Source organism: Ambystoma mexicanum, chromosome 4p (assembly GCF_040938575.1).
Source record: "Ambystoma mexicanum isolate Mex_15411 chromosome 4p, UKY_AmexF1_1, whole genome shotgun sequence".
In the NCBI taxonomy this organism is placed as follows: Eukaryota; Metazoa; Chordata; class Amphibia; order Caudata; family Ambystomatidae; genus Ambystoma; species Ambystoma mexicanum.
Window position 1 is genome coordinate 402,875,457 of NC_090927.1, and position 13,562 is coordinate 402,889,018.

Here is a 13,562-nt window from a genome sequence, read left to right on the forward strand (position 1 = left end):
GCAGCGTTGGCTTGTCACTTCTTGTGATCTTCATCACTACATCCCTCTTCCTTGTCTCAGTGTTATAAAAGGAGGGGGGGTGTACATAAAACCCAGTACTTGTTGTTTCAGTGTTATTAAAGGGGGAGGGATGTACATAATGTTGCTGTTCAGTAAATAGTGGAGATCCTTTATCCACACAACAATATGTCATACAAAAAAGGCAGAAAAGTAAATGGGTGTTACCAAGGAGTGCAGGTAAAGACCTGTTCTGACCTAGTGGGCTCACTTCACCTCCTCGTGGGTGTCCTCCCCCATGTGGTCCTCCCACAGATAGCCACCCCCAGTGTCTGAGTCAGGAAGCGTATGCCTTTCCCTGGCCACATGAGGGGAGTTTTCCCCATGGGAAGTAGTGACAAGTTCACTATATTCGTCACATTCGTTGAAGGAGCAGGTTATGCATCTTGTACTGTGTCTCTTTGAATGCTGGTTCTTGTTAGTGTTGGCTATAAGGTGGCGCTTAACGCCACCTATAAGCCAAACCCAATGCATTGGAGTACAGCTAAGGAGAGATTGCATGTGAGGAGGGACACAATGCTTGTAGGTGTTGATTGGTTACTTACCCTTTCATTGACTGCCCATTGCCATGCTAATCCCATTGGCCATTTTCATCCACCCCCTGCCCCTCTCCACCCAAAAAACACCCTCCTGGGATCTCTTTGAGCTACGTTTATCAAGCCTTAAAATAAAACTTTTCACTCAAAGTGCCTGGTATTATTTTTTCAAAACAGCCTTCTGAGAGCTAATTGTTTATTTGCTGCTGTAAAAGTGCTACCAGTGTAATCAAAATGCCTTGAACTGGTCTGCGTTTAGCCACTTGATTTATAAGCAGACTGAGTGCACTTCACGGAAATCCTGTTAAAAACAACCATTAGCAAAGCAAACCATTTTGGCTTGTGTATAGGTATTAGATAGGGATTCGGCAGGCACTGCAATCAAATGCCCAGGTATCCGCACCATTTTCAAGCTGCAACCAATAATGGCAGGAACTAGTCATTCCCCATATCTACACAAGAGCCAACAATGATGTCATTGCTAATACATGTCGTTTTTCTTTTCCATTGTAAACGTGAGGCTGCAGGTGGCAAAATGCAAGGCCAGGAGGCAGAGGGGAATGAGGTACTGGATAACGTGAAACGTCTGTAAAAGCTTTTAGTTCAAGCAATTAGTCACCTCCTTTTGTTAATGTTTCAAAAAGCAACTTGTTGGTTTGCATTAAAACAATACAGCGCGTCGGGCCATGAAAAAGTTGTGAATCAAGCAAAGGCATTGTAGAGTGTTAAACATAGGTCGCTTACATTTTCATTCACACGTGTATGCATCTATCTCTTTCAAGGGGTGGTGGGGATTTGGATTTAAAATGCAGGTGACCCATGACAGTGTTAACACACAGTTACCAAAGATGTTGACCTTTATTACACAAAAGGCTTACTGAAGATCAGCTTGCCCTCAATACCCATTTTCCATCATTTGCTGCCTGCTGGGCAGCCCATGCCAGGCAGAAAAGTTGTAAAATATTATTCCAAGAAGACTAGAAGTAGAAACAATGAAACGTGCGTTTGAAATGGCATCTTTACCAACACAATCACCACCGAATCATTACTCCAATCTATAAACTTAATCTCTTCCTGTGTTTCTCCTAAGATGTCATGAGATGGTCTGAGCAGGATTTCAAATGAGTAATACAGAATTTTTAAAAAGGGGAACCCTGTATCAGCTTATTCCAATTCCTGCCTCAACGCAACTTCTTCCAACTTCACGATCTAAAGGAAGATCAGCATGAGAACTGCAGGCATGGTGTGAGTGAGTGAGTGAGTGAGTGAGTGAGTGAGTGAGTGAGTGAGTGAGTGAGTGAGTAGGTTTATAGGGACCCTGTACAATGTACAAGATTTGATGCATCTCCGGGAGGTGTGTAGCCCTTCAGTGCTTTTCAAAGGAGCCTTATGTCCTGTACAGGAGAAAAGTGGTATCGTTTTTTTTTTTAAACGGATTTCGGCTGTACCAAAATTAGGTACAGTCGTAAATGCCAAACATTTCAACCATTCGGTTTTTATTATAGCGAACAAGGGAAGCAGGGGTTGCGGGGGGTGTCCCTCGCACCCTTTTTTGCTATAATGGAATCAGTGGTGGTGGGGGTGTCCCCCGCTTCAAAAACAACAAAGTTTTCAACGACAAAAAAATCTTTTAAAAAATGAAAGGACCCTGCAGCGCCGGTTCCCATCCACGGAAGTGAAGAGAACTGGCACTGCAGGGACTCTGCGGTACACAGCGAAGTGTACCACCAAAATGTAATTAGGGGGGAGCGGGGTCTACAAAGGCCATTTAGCTGTGGGGTGCTTATTTCAAATACAAGCATTTAGAATTCGACATTTTCGTCTTCGAAATGTTCGTATTCGAAATAATCACGTACATCCCAGAAAAGTCACCTCCCATATTGTATTCCAATACATCAAACCCACTCAGCGTGAGTGAGATTACCCGTGATAGGCCTTGTTTACTGGAGTGGAAAGTGGAAGCCACCCTTCCCGGTGGGCGCCGGGGTGGAGAATGAGTCGCTATTGAGATCAGAGGGACGTGCAGGGCAGACGCTTGAGAGAGCGGGGTGAGTCGGCCCAGAGTTGAACAATGCGTTGTGAGACTGTAGATGACACAGGTGAGTTGCTGCAGGTTTAACCCTAAGAGTCGATCAGAGAGCAGTGAGTAGCTTGGACCTCAAGAGAGCCATTACTCATGTCTAAAACGTGCTTCTTTCACTCTGCATTCGATCGCGTGAATGTAGGCTTTTTATGGGTACATTTCAAAGCATTTTTCATACACTATGAAGTGTTCCATAAATCAAAACTTGCAATAAAATTGTACATGCACTGCCAACAGCCTTATAGGGAAAATACATTCTAAAAGAGGGATTTTGCAGCGTACACCCGTGCTGAAGGAGTTTCCTTGGGAATGTAAACAATGGAAATCTTCATTATTGATCCAAAAAGAAGGCTGGAATTGTGTTCAAATGGCATCGATGTATAAATTGCACCAATATATGTATTTTCTTGAAAACGTTATCTACACTCATGAAAAAGCACCAGCAAACCTGTGTTTCTAGTTCCACAATGCAATAAATTGTTTGGGGTAATTCATGTTCCTAAATGACTCGTCTTTCTTTCCAAGAAACCAGGCAGTGCAGTTAGTACATATGACATGAGATAATTGGTCCTAAGGGTACCTTGAGTGCGACCCCCCAGTCTGTTGGGGTATAGCGTGCTCATTGCTGGGCATTGCAATCCAATATTTCCATGAGAAAAGAAAGGGATGTGGGTTTCTTTGCCAGATGCATTGCTTGATGCCAATCCATTTACCTCCAAGCAAAACAGCTGGCAGTGCGCAGCTGCTTTGTGGCTTAGCATATTGATGTTTCTATCTTGCATGGCGCTAAAAGCCACACGAATTAAGTTGGTGCATCTTGTGCTATACATATACAATATACTACATAAACCTGACTGCCAGCTTTCTATTTGATGCGCACATAGCACAATGCATTTTATTGCACATTTCCATAGTAAGCATGATCGGGAGTAATGTTTTAGAAGGTCAGACCATGTGACTACATTGTGTAGGGGGTCACCAACAGCCATGAATTGTTGTGCAAGAGTGCGGGAAACTGCGCAGGTGTGCAGTGTGCAATCGGGTGCCAAATGCCAACCATTTCAGTCCATGTTGGCACAATCCGTGGTTTCCATATTCAGAATGGTTTAACTGAAACGCTTTAAACATTTTAAAACATGACTAATGTGAATATGCGTTTGGCATTGTGCGGAAGTCCTGTGCATTTGGAAACTTATAGGAGTCAACATTCGGAAGTAATTGTTTTATTTTAGGGACATTTGGCATATTAAGCAAAATTCAACATCATGAAAAATTGCACATTTTGGCACATTAAGCAAAAATAATCTGGGGCCTAACAAACAGGTTACCATGTGTGCATGAACTTGCACGTGCATAAACCAAACAATGTGCAAAGGTGCGCAATTAAGAATTCCCAAAGTGAATGTGTGCATCTGTGATGTACACATACAGGTGACCCTTTTTGCCCAGCTGGCATGTGAGAGAATGTAGGATGGACGCTGATGGGAACACAACCTCATATTCTCAAACAGTATGCGCACACAATTGAGAGTTTATACCCTGTAATTATTGTGTGCCTATTTCTGCAGGTGCAGGGGAGTGTGCAATGACCAGAAGGGTGATTCCTGAGCTTTGGGTGCACTGCCACATTTTGGACATCTGGGGTATGAGCTGCTGTTTTCCCCAATACATGTCTACCTCTTTGTTAGCGTTAGGTTTGCGCTCCCATCATGAGAGTGCCTGTCACTTAGTAGCGAGTGCATGTGTAGTGTAAGCAGGGAAAAACGAGTTGGATCCCCGGTTCCCGTGGCTTACACTGTATGCATGCAGTGTTTTCTTGATCCCTGGTGCATGGAAACATTGAGGAATTGTGGGAAATTCAGAGATGGGGTGATGTATCATGTGCCACCGGTTTACTTACTCTGGCTTCATCCGAATGAGACAGAGATTATATACAATTAAAACATATGCTCTAAGTGTCTCAAGCTAAAGCAATCCGAGAACAGACATACAACCTACAGTAACATATCTATAAAGATACCATGAGTATTTGAAATGCTTGCGCCTCATCCATAGTAGCAGCACTCCAGGAATAACATATCCCAAAGAAGAGGCAAATAATGGACAGGTACAGGACCAGTGCCAAGAGGCTGGTCTGCTGTCTCTAAGGATTGGAAGTGCTCTGTTGATGATTGTCTTCTAGGTAAGGCAGAATGCCATTGTGCAGATTTGTTGTAACTTTCCATTTCAATTATTTAAGTGCACGGTAATAGAGGTTAAATTTAGAATTTTGGAAGTAGTTCGGATTAATTCTATATTTTGTTTGCTGGTTTTAGTTTGTCTCCTTATGTGACAGAGGGTATGCCCAGATGTGTGTCCCTTGCTCGCTGCACCTCACTGAGGAGGCCCAACAAGGCCGAAACATGTCTGGGGTTGCTTGTGGGTTGCTTGTGTTTTCCTTGCAGGACCTGTCCTAGCAGTTTGATCCGGGCTGCTCCCATTGGTGACAGTACCTGACTGATTTGTATATGGCTGGATCCCTTTTGCAATGGCACAGACAGCCTTAGATACGGTGGTGTCAAAGGTTGCCCAGAGCAATGCCAGTGGTTCAGATTAATTTGAAACCTTCCACCCAACACTTTTTGTCTTCTTTCTCGTTTTTCCAGCACTTCAAAAAGGGTCGGATAGCCATGAAATTGATGAGCTGAAAGGCATCTTTTTGTTTTCCATTGAATTTCCCAAAACAAATGGAGTAAAATCACCTGGATCAATACAAATTGTGTCTGCGGAAGTCACATCACTCACTTGATGACATCCTAGAAAGTGTCAACACATGACCTTTGACATGTAGGGCATCACTGGAACTGACATCATATGACCTTAAGGCATAGCATATCACAAACCTAAATAGAAAATGCCTACGGTAAGTGAATGATTAATACTAATGCTAAAGATGACAAAAGTCTGTTTTTGTTTCCAAACGCATATTACTCATGGTGTTGCCTGAATATGTCATGATTGCAGTCATTATATGCCAGCGGAGCACCCAGCAAAGCTATCACAGGCCACTAGAAGTGTATTCTTATGCCAGTGCAGCCGCGTGTAGCCAGTTACTGCCATCTCATGACAATTAAAACCTTGCATACAGAGGACCAAGTCTGCGGGAACTAAAGGGTATTTTTCAGGGAAACCTGTTATCTTTACTTTAAGTCACATGGAGCAGGGCAAACTTTTATTATATATCGCCCCTTCTGGAGATTTGATCCAGGGACCTGCTGGTAGCAATCTAGTGTCACAACTCACTATGCCATTTTGCAGGGGCAGCATTAAGTTGGTTTATGTGAAGAGACTGCTTGGGACATAACGCCCATTGCCACCCGAAAAGCCCTGCTTGGCAGTGATCTTCCTTTGCCTTTTGTAAATAAACATGAATTGCTGTAGGTCTTGTGGGGTGGAGTGGAGGAAAGGCAGGACTCAGGCGTGGTATTTCATTTGGGGGGGTTGAAGGTGAGCATGGGTCCTGCACCGTGGGTGGGGCAGCGATGGGCGCAGGGCAGATGGGAACATACTTCCACTACTTTTTTATTTACACTTTGGCCACTGCTTACATGCCAATCATGAAAATGTGTTTCTAAATTCAACTAAACATAAGCAAGCGCTGCTCGGATATCCTATGTGCTGCATCAGAAACACAAATAGTGCCATATTATGGCAGTCTAATCCTCATGTGCCGGGTGTAGTTAACACATTTGCAGTGTAAAGCCTCACAAGCCCAACTGCAGTTATCATCTGCCAAATGCATCCTCAAACGCCCAAGTATTGAATTTATATGATATGCCAGATATAGACATCAGAGCTAATGTAGAGTCTCATGTAACCAGGTGTTTCCATCAAATGTCAAGTGAAGGCTCAATTGCCCAGGGACAGCCATGATCTTTGTGTCAGCCATGCCCATCCCCAGTGGCAGATTTATGACAAAGAGCCCTGTCCTCCAGAACCTCACCAAGGCCGTGGAATAGATAGGGTGTCGAGGTGGGTAGGGTGAAGGTGGGGGGCCTTGTGGTGGATGGATTTTGGGTATTAAGAGGTAAATAATTATGCTTGTTTGTTGGCAGACTGTAGAGAATACCTCTCAGCTGATCTCAGTTTCAGCATGTAATGAAAATAAGACCTTATGAGGAAAAGTGATTGGCCCAGGATTCCTCAATTTGGTCAACTGGAAAAGCCAGGATTTGTGACCAGATCTGCTTGTTTCACAGTCTCGAATTTACCAAGTAGACCACATCTCCTGCCATTGTATCTTTATTTTTACATCAATTTACAAATATTTCTGCATTATTTAGTTTCATGAGTAGAACTGGTTGTTTGTGTTTAATTTTGCAGATATGCAAAGCACCAAACCACATTCTTAAGCAAGACAAAAATATTAAAAGAAAACGTTATCAAAATGTGTTGTGTTAAACAATAATGATGTATTCTCTTATTAGTGCTTCATGACTTTAATCTCCCCATGTATTAACATTTGTAGGGGTGGTCAGGAAAGGTCCCCATGATGAAGACGGGTTCATGTTGCTTGCGCCATATTTGTGATGGGGCAGCAAACTCAGCGCAATGTAACAATTTCCTGTGTATCCAGTGTATGTAATTGTGAATGGGATATGTTACTTTAGTGTTACTTTTTGTTTAAGTTGTTACATATTAGATTTGCACGCACATAGAAAGATAAAATGCTAAAACAGGCAGATGAAATATAAACGAGATTCACACCTGGTGTGCCGCGGAGTGCCCAGAAACGGGCAATGAGAGGCTTTGTAATGTGCATGCGAGGAGGGTGGGTCTGTCCTGAAGAACACACTTTAAAGGAGAGATAATATGTATGAAACATGCATGAACACTGAGGAACATACAAAGGGAATTTATAAAGATGTAGGTAGTGAGCTTTAATAAATTAATTTAGACTTTGAAGCCAGCAGTTTGTGCGGTGAATTTCAGGTGGCTGGGAAAATCTAGTCATGCAGGATGGAGAGCTGGAGGGGGACAAAGATTAACCAAGCAGATGGTCAGCCATTGAACAGGATGCAATGTTTATAGCTTGGGAGTTTTGCAGGATGCAGATTTAATCTCTGTAAGTGCATTGAGGTTTTGCAGAGGGACCCGGCCATTTATTTTGATCAACAATAAATATAGGGTGAAGTAACGCTTGAGGCTAAAGTAATCGATACGCAGGAGTTTCACTTGTATTCTCAGAGGTGCTGTGCATGTTGAAATGGTAGTTATTTAGATTACAGCGTTTCAATGGTGCCAGTAAGCTGGGTGGATTAGATAATTAACGTCATTTCAAATAACACTTGTTTATTCAACCTTCCTCATGTTGCTCAGAGTATCCATGTGAAACATGTGCAATTATGTTTAGGGTTAAAGGGCTCAGGCCAGGAATTACTTTAAAATTAATTATATTTGCACACAAATGTTTTACTATGTCATGATGTCATGAACTACTACAGACAAATCCCAAGAAGGGTTGTGCTATGAATACGATCTGAAGATGTAGTTAAGACAGCACGTGCCCAATAAGAATGGAAAATTGGTTAAAGATGTGATTTCTGTCTATATGTTTTGTCCAATCATGTGTGGGGTGGATTGTAATAAAATGTATGGGTAAGTTTTAACTGTTGCAAAAATATATATAATGTGTCAACATATGTGGTTCAAAGATAATTGGGTTAGAGTGACTCTGCAGCATCATCTAGCGCCTCCCCGGATGATTGTACAATAAACTTGCTTTACTTAAAAACGTTCACTCATTACTTAAGTGGTTGCCTGCTTGGGTGAAGGTGATTAGCGGTCCATCCATACACATTGCAATTAATATATTTTAATATTATCCCAATAATAGTTTTCAATTTATCAACATTGAAATGATGAAACACTGAGTCAGCAAACTATGGAATTCAGTCCTCTGACAGGCTGCAGAATGAACAAAATTAAAATCTGGAATCACTAAACTCACTGAACCATCACCATCTTTTCAATTCTGTATCCTAGTCCAAAGGAGGGTCATTTCAGAATTTTATAAAAGTGAATACAAATAAAAATGTCATGCATAATACATAAAAAGTCGTGCGCAAACTGCAAAAATAGATAACACACACACGTGCATGCATAGAAAAAAAAAAGGGTACACACACGTGCGCACACACACACCCACACACATTGCTATTATGTAAATATCCCTTTACAACAGTAATATAACCCTAAAGATCCCATTGGAAGTGCAACTGTGGACCATTTTAAATTTCTTTATGCAGAAATGCAGTTGTAATGTTGGTGTAGGAATGCAGTTATAATTTTCGTAAGGTGAATGGGAGCATACCCAGTTAGAACTGTCAAAACCAAAGCCATCTATTAATGGGGAATAGTACCTTTTCATTGATTGATTAAATAACATTATGGCCAGTAGACTGTAGGTTGTGTGGGCAGGGCCAGGGTACCAAGGGCATTGGCAGGAGTAGGAGCTGCTACTTCTATCTACCCCTAAATGATGACCAGGGGTGGAGGAAAACAAGGTGTGGGAAAGAGATTAAATAAAACAAATGCAAAGGATTTCTCAAAAGGGAGCAGGCATTAAGGAACTTTACAAAAGAAATCAATAGAAAGCAGAATGTCAAAGACACATGACAATTCTCTCAGAGAGCTCTTCTTCTCAATCTCCTGATCTCTCCCTCATACTGTGCACCAGTCCTGTTCCTCCCTCTAACAGCAAGCACAAGCCACAGAGAACCAGAAAGAGAGTTAGAAATTGTATCTGGCCACACTAAAATATCCTCTTTTAAAAGACTTGCAACAGAGGGCTTCAGAGGTTGGTTGCGTAGTAGTAGTGCCAAACATAACAGCCCAGAGATTCTGGGCTCTGATTTCCCCTGCCAAATCTCTCCAAGGGGATCAGTGGCACATACAAGCTTGATGAAACTGGGCTTGCAGGCTCTAGTCACACACAAGTTCAACCACGATTTTGAGTTGCTCGCATAGTCATTGAGATCTTGCAAATCTGCCAAACACCAAATGTGTCATTTGACTCAAATCATGAATTCTGTCAGGCAGCAATTTGCCCATCCTTATTGGAGAGATACTCAAATTTTTTTTTATTTTTATTTTTTTTTATTTTACTTGTACCAATTAGTTATTTACACAACTTTAATTACAAAAATTAAGGCAATAACTTCATCTTCTTTCCTTATCATCTATCAACTGTCGTGTAAGTTCATCATTCCCCTACTGCTCTTTCAGGTGAGAGGCTTGTTTTAACATAGGGCTTTCTCCAAGATGTTATCAAGAAAGTCTACCAAGGCACAGATTGATTTAACATTATTTCCGGCTACCAACATACACCACAGATGTTCAGTTTGTTGAAAAGTTGATGTTAAATGTGGAAAGAAAAATGCGCGCTGGGTGGCCACATGGCCACATTCAGAGACTAGATGTTTGAGTGATTCTGCTTCGTTTTTACAGAACCTACATTTATTATCATCTATTTCTTTATAATGTCTCAGGTACATCATCTCTTTGGTTTTATATATATTCAGCCGAAATCTTAAAAATTTATTGCGATGGTATCTTGATGGAAATCTTGTTAGGTATTTGGGTATCTTGTCTAGGGTATTACAAGTCAAGCCTAAGTTAAGTGAAGATGGCATTGCTTCACGTAGTTCTTCATTTTTTATCCAATACCAAGATCTCAGTTTTCTTTTGGCAATCTGTGGTGTATTACATACAGTCTCCCATGCGATGTCCATGGCCGCTAGTGACTTTCTGATTTTCATAGCCCAGATATGTATCATTCCAGAATAATATGTGGCCTCCATTTCTTTTAAGATCTCATAAGCTGGAGCAACTATGTTTAAGTTAATTTTTCGTAACAAGACAATGGACTTCCATAGAATCAGGCCATCTAATGGATCAAGGCCTAGTTCATGTCTTATTGCTACGATGGAAACAAAAGTTGGAAGGGCTAAAACTCCTCTCCAAAATTGGCCTTCCAGAACTGCCCAAATACGATTATCGATGTTTAATCCTGCCTCTGCCCCGTAGGTCAAGGCAGGGATGACTTTTTGTCGATAGAAGGTCATGACCGGAATCAAGGTAAATTTGCCAAATTCATTGTGCAGGCGTTTTCCTTGAAGGGTGAAAGCAGTCATACGATGCTTCAGATCTAAGATCCACTCTTGTTCTCTGATTGATTTGTTTATTTGTATCCCTAGATATCGTATAGTTTGTACAATCTCAATCTTTTCTCCTGATGCGTACCAACTGAAATTCTCAGCCAATCTTTTCTGTGATGACCCGAAAGACATGATCTTTGATTTCCCAGCATTTATTTCCAAACCATTCGTTTGCAGATACAAAACCAACGCTTGTATTAGACGTTGTAGTCCAATTTTAGTTTGATCGAATAATACAATGTCGTCGGCATATGTCGCATAACTAATTGGTTGGTTGTTTACTTTAGAGGGAAAGCAGCGAATGTTCGCAAACGCCTCCGGTAAGTCAGCAATATATAACTTAAATAATAGGGCTGCCAAGGGGCATACTCAAATATTCACCTCATTAAACAATACCAGGGCACTGGGTGAACCCTAATCCTTTCACCTATAGCCGCTGGTAATGTTTGTGTACCTCTAACATGAGCCTGCCTGGTGTCTTTCCTAATGCCACTGTATGTGCTCATTTTGGAAGACCCATTAACTGCTCCATTTACCTATGTTTTCACTGTTGCTTACCTCTTCCCACGCCCCCCCCCAGTATATGCAGTTTCACTTTGGAAACCTTAATAACATGACTACTAAGCTCAAGCCAGGATAAATAAACTCTGTTTAATAATAGCCTCACTCGCCCACCTCCAGGGAGATATAAGTGGGATCATCATGTTGCTTCCATCCACAAATTTGCCATGTTCCGTAGCCACCGTATGACTATATTTTAACAGTAACCCTTCTCTCAGGATACCTTTTTGTAATGAATGTGAGCATAGAATAATACTTCAATTCTTAATATCTTTAAGGTCACCCATGTTTGCATTGCTAGATCCTAATGTGTAACATACGTCCCTCCTTCTATAAGGGCTTGAACAACCCTGTCCATTTGCCTTCTCTGTATGTGGTTCTCTTTCGACCTCATGTGCTTTGATGATAGTGCTGGAGTAATTCCCATGCATGTTCAGTTTCATGCACCCCTTGTATTTTACGGTTACCAATAGTTTGTCATACTCGAATGTCCTTGCTTCAGTAATCCTGTCCTTTCCACTTATTCTCACATATCGCCTGTACTACATGTTTATCTATGAAATAAACTGTCACACACTCATGTACCACGTGCCCAACTCTCTCTCCCACCCCTAGGTGGGGAGAAGCACCACACTCCATCCCTGTTAAGTGGCTGAGCTGGCACGTTCAATCTCCGTTCAATCTCCATTTTGAGGAGCAACTATTTTGAAGATCGTTGTCTGTAATAGTCCGAGACCACAAAACATGCAAACCTTCCGCACATAGCAATGTCCTCGCCCTTTGACACTTTCCTACACCTCTCTACCAAGGTTTGTGAAGGAGCTGCTCTTCCTGACACTTAGCTTTGGCCTGCACCTTATTGTGACCCTCTCACAACAATTTGTTGGAAGCTCCCTTTTGCTTACACATGTTCACATTGCAACCCGCTAGAGAACAGCCCTGCGACTCTGGGACTAAAAGCCCAGCTTGATATGATATGGTATGGCATTTATAATGCGCTTGTACACACGTGTCAATCTTTCGTTACGGTCATTCCCCTAGACTACACCCGTTCACTACTTTTCCTAGTGTCCTGTCACCCAACTGAACACCTCAGTTCTTTGACCTTTTAAACCAATCACCTTCCAAAAGTGGGCCTTCCTCACTCCAATTTTCCTCAAGCACCCGTTTGCATACCCATGCCTGGGTCACATTCAGTAAAGGCAGGGGTCTGCAACCTTTGGCTCTGTTTTGGACTATGACTCCCATGATCCCTCACCATTGGCTATGATGGCTTGATCTGATGGGAGTTGTAGTCCAAAGCATCTGGAGAGCCAAAGGTTGCAGACCAATGAGTTAGGGAGAAGCACATGGCATCTACCACTAGCACCTCCGCTTGTTTGACTAATGGGGGTCATTGCCATAATATCCCAGCTAATCCTGATTCATTCTCTCTGTGGGGGTTATTTCTGCCCACCTTCTCGTATCCAGATGTTCTCTCCCACTGTATATCCTGCCTGTGCCCTCTCATTCCAATGTGACCCTTCTTTGTTCATCTTACTCTCTGAGTCTACCTACATCACTCTCTGTGCAGGCTTGTTCCCTTGTTACTCACTGCCTGAAGTGCAATATTCAATGGACCACGCTCTATGATTCTCATTTCGTATTGCCTAAAGTGATGCACCAGGTCTGTTAAAATATTCAGAGTATAGGTTTTTATACCCTCTCCTCGGTTTCATTCGCATTCTGATTTGCAGCTCTTTGCATGCCAATATCGTTTTCTTTGTGTTGAGTGTGGCAAAGCCTTATTCCAGCACGCTTCTCTCTGCTGAGTGGTCACTCCCATGCCTTACTTCCATCCCTTTTTAATGCTGGCTTGGCAGTCTGTCCCTGGCCCTGTCATCATCATCCTCTTGGATGCCACTCCTCAGTGCTGATTGCAGAAGTGTTCCCTTTACAGCTATCAAACTGGTTCTTTGCATCTTTTTTTCCACATGTCCCCTTATCCCACAGGGACGTCAGGCTTGATGCACCATGGCCAGGCAACATATCTGGAATCTCGATTTCGTTAGCTGGAGAAATAAGAGGGATGCAGGAAAAATGACAAAGCTGCCATCGGATCTATCTTAAAAAACTGAATACAAAAAG

General features: G+C 42.1%; 1 long non-coding RNA gene across 1 annotated transcript in view; it reads left to right on the plus strand.

Annotated features, from left to right (window-relative positions):
* The first annotated feature begins 4,240 nt into the window (after positions 1-4,240).
* Positions 4,241-13,562, plus strand: part of LOC138452588 (uncharacterized) — a 235,666-nt gene continuing 226,344 nt past the window's right edge. The window contains exons 1-2 of the long non-coding RNA XR_011260239.1: positions 4,241-4,319; positions 5,322-5,578. This is a non-coding gene — a long non-coding RNA (uncharacterized lncRNA). The remainder of the gene's footprint in view (positions 4,320-5,321; positions 5,579-13,562) is intronic.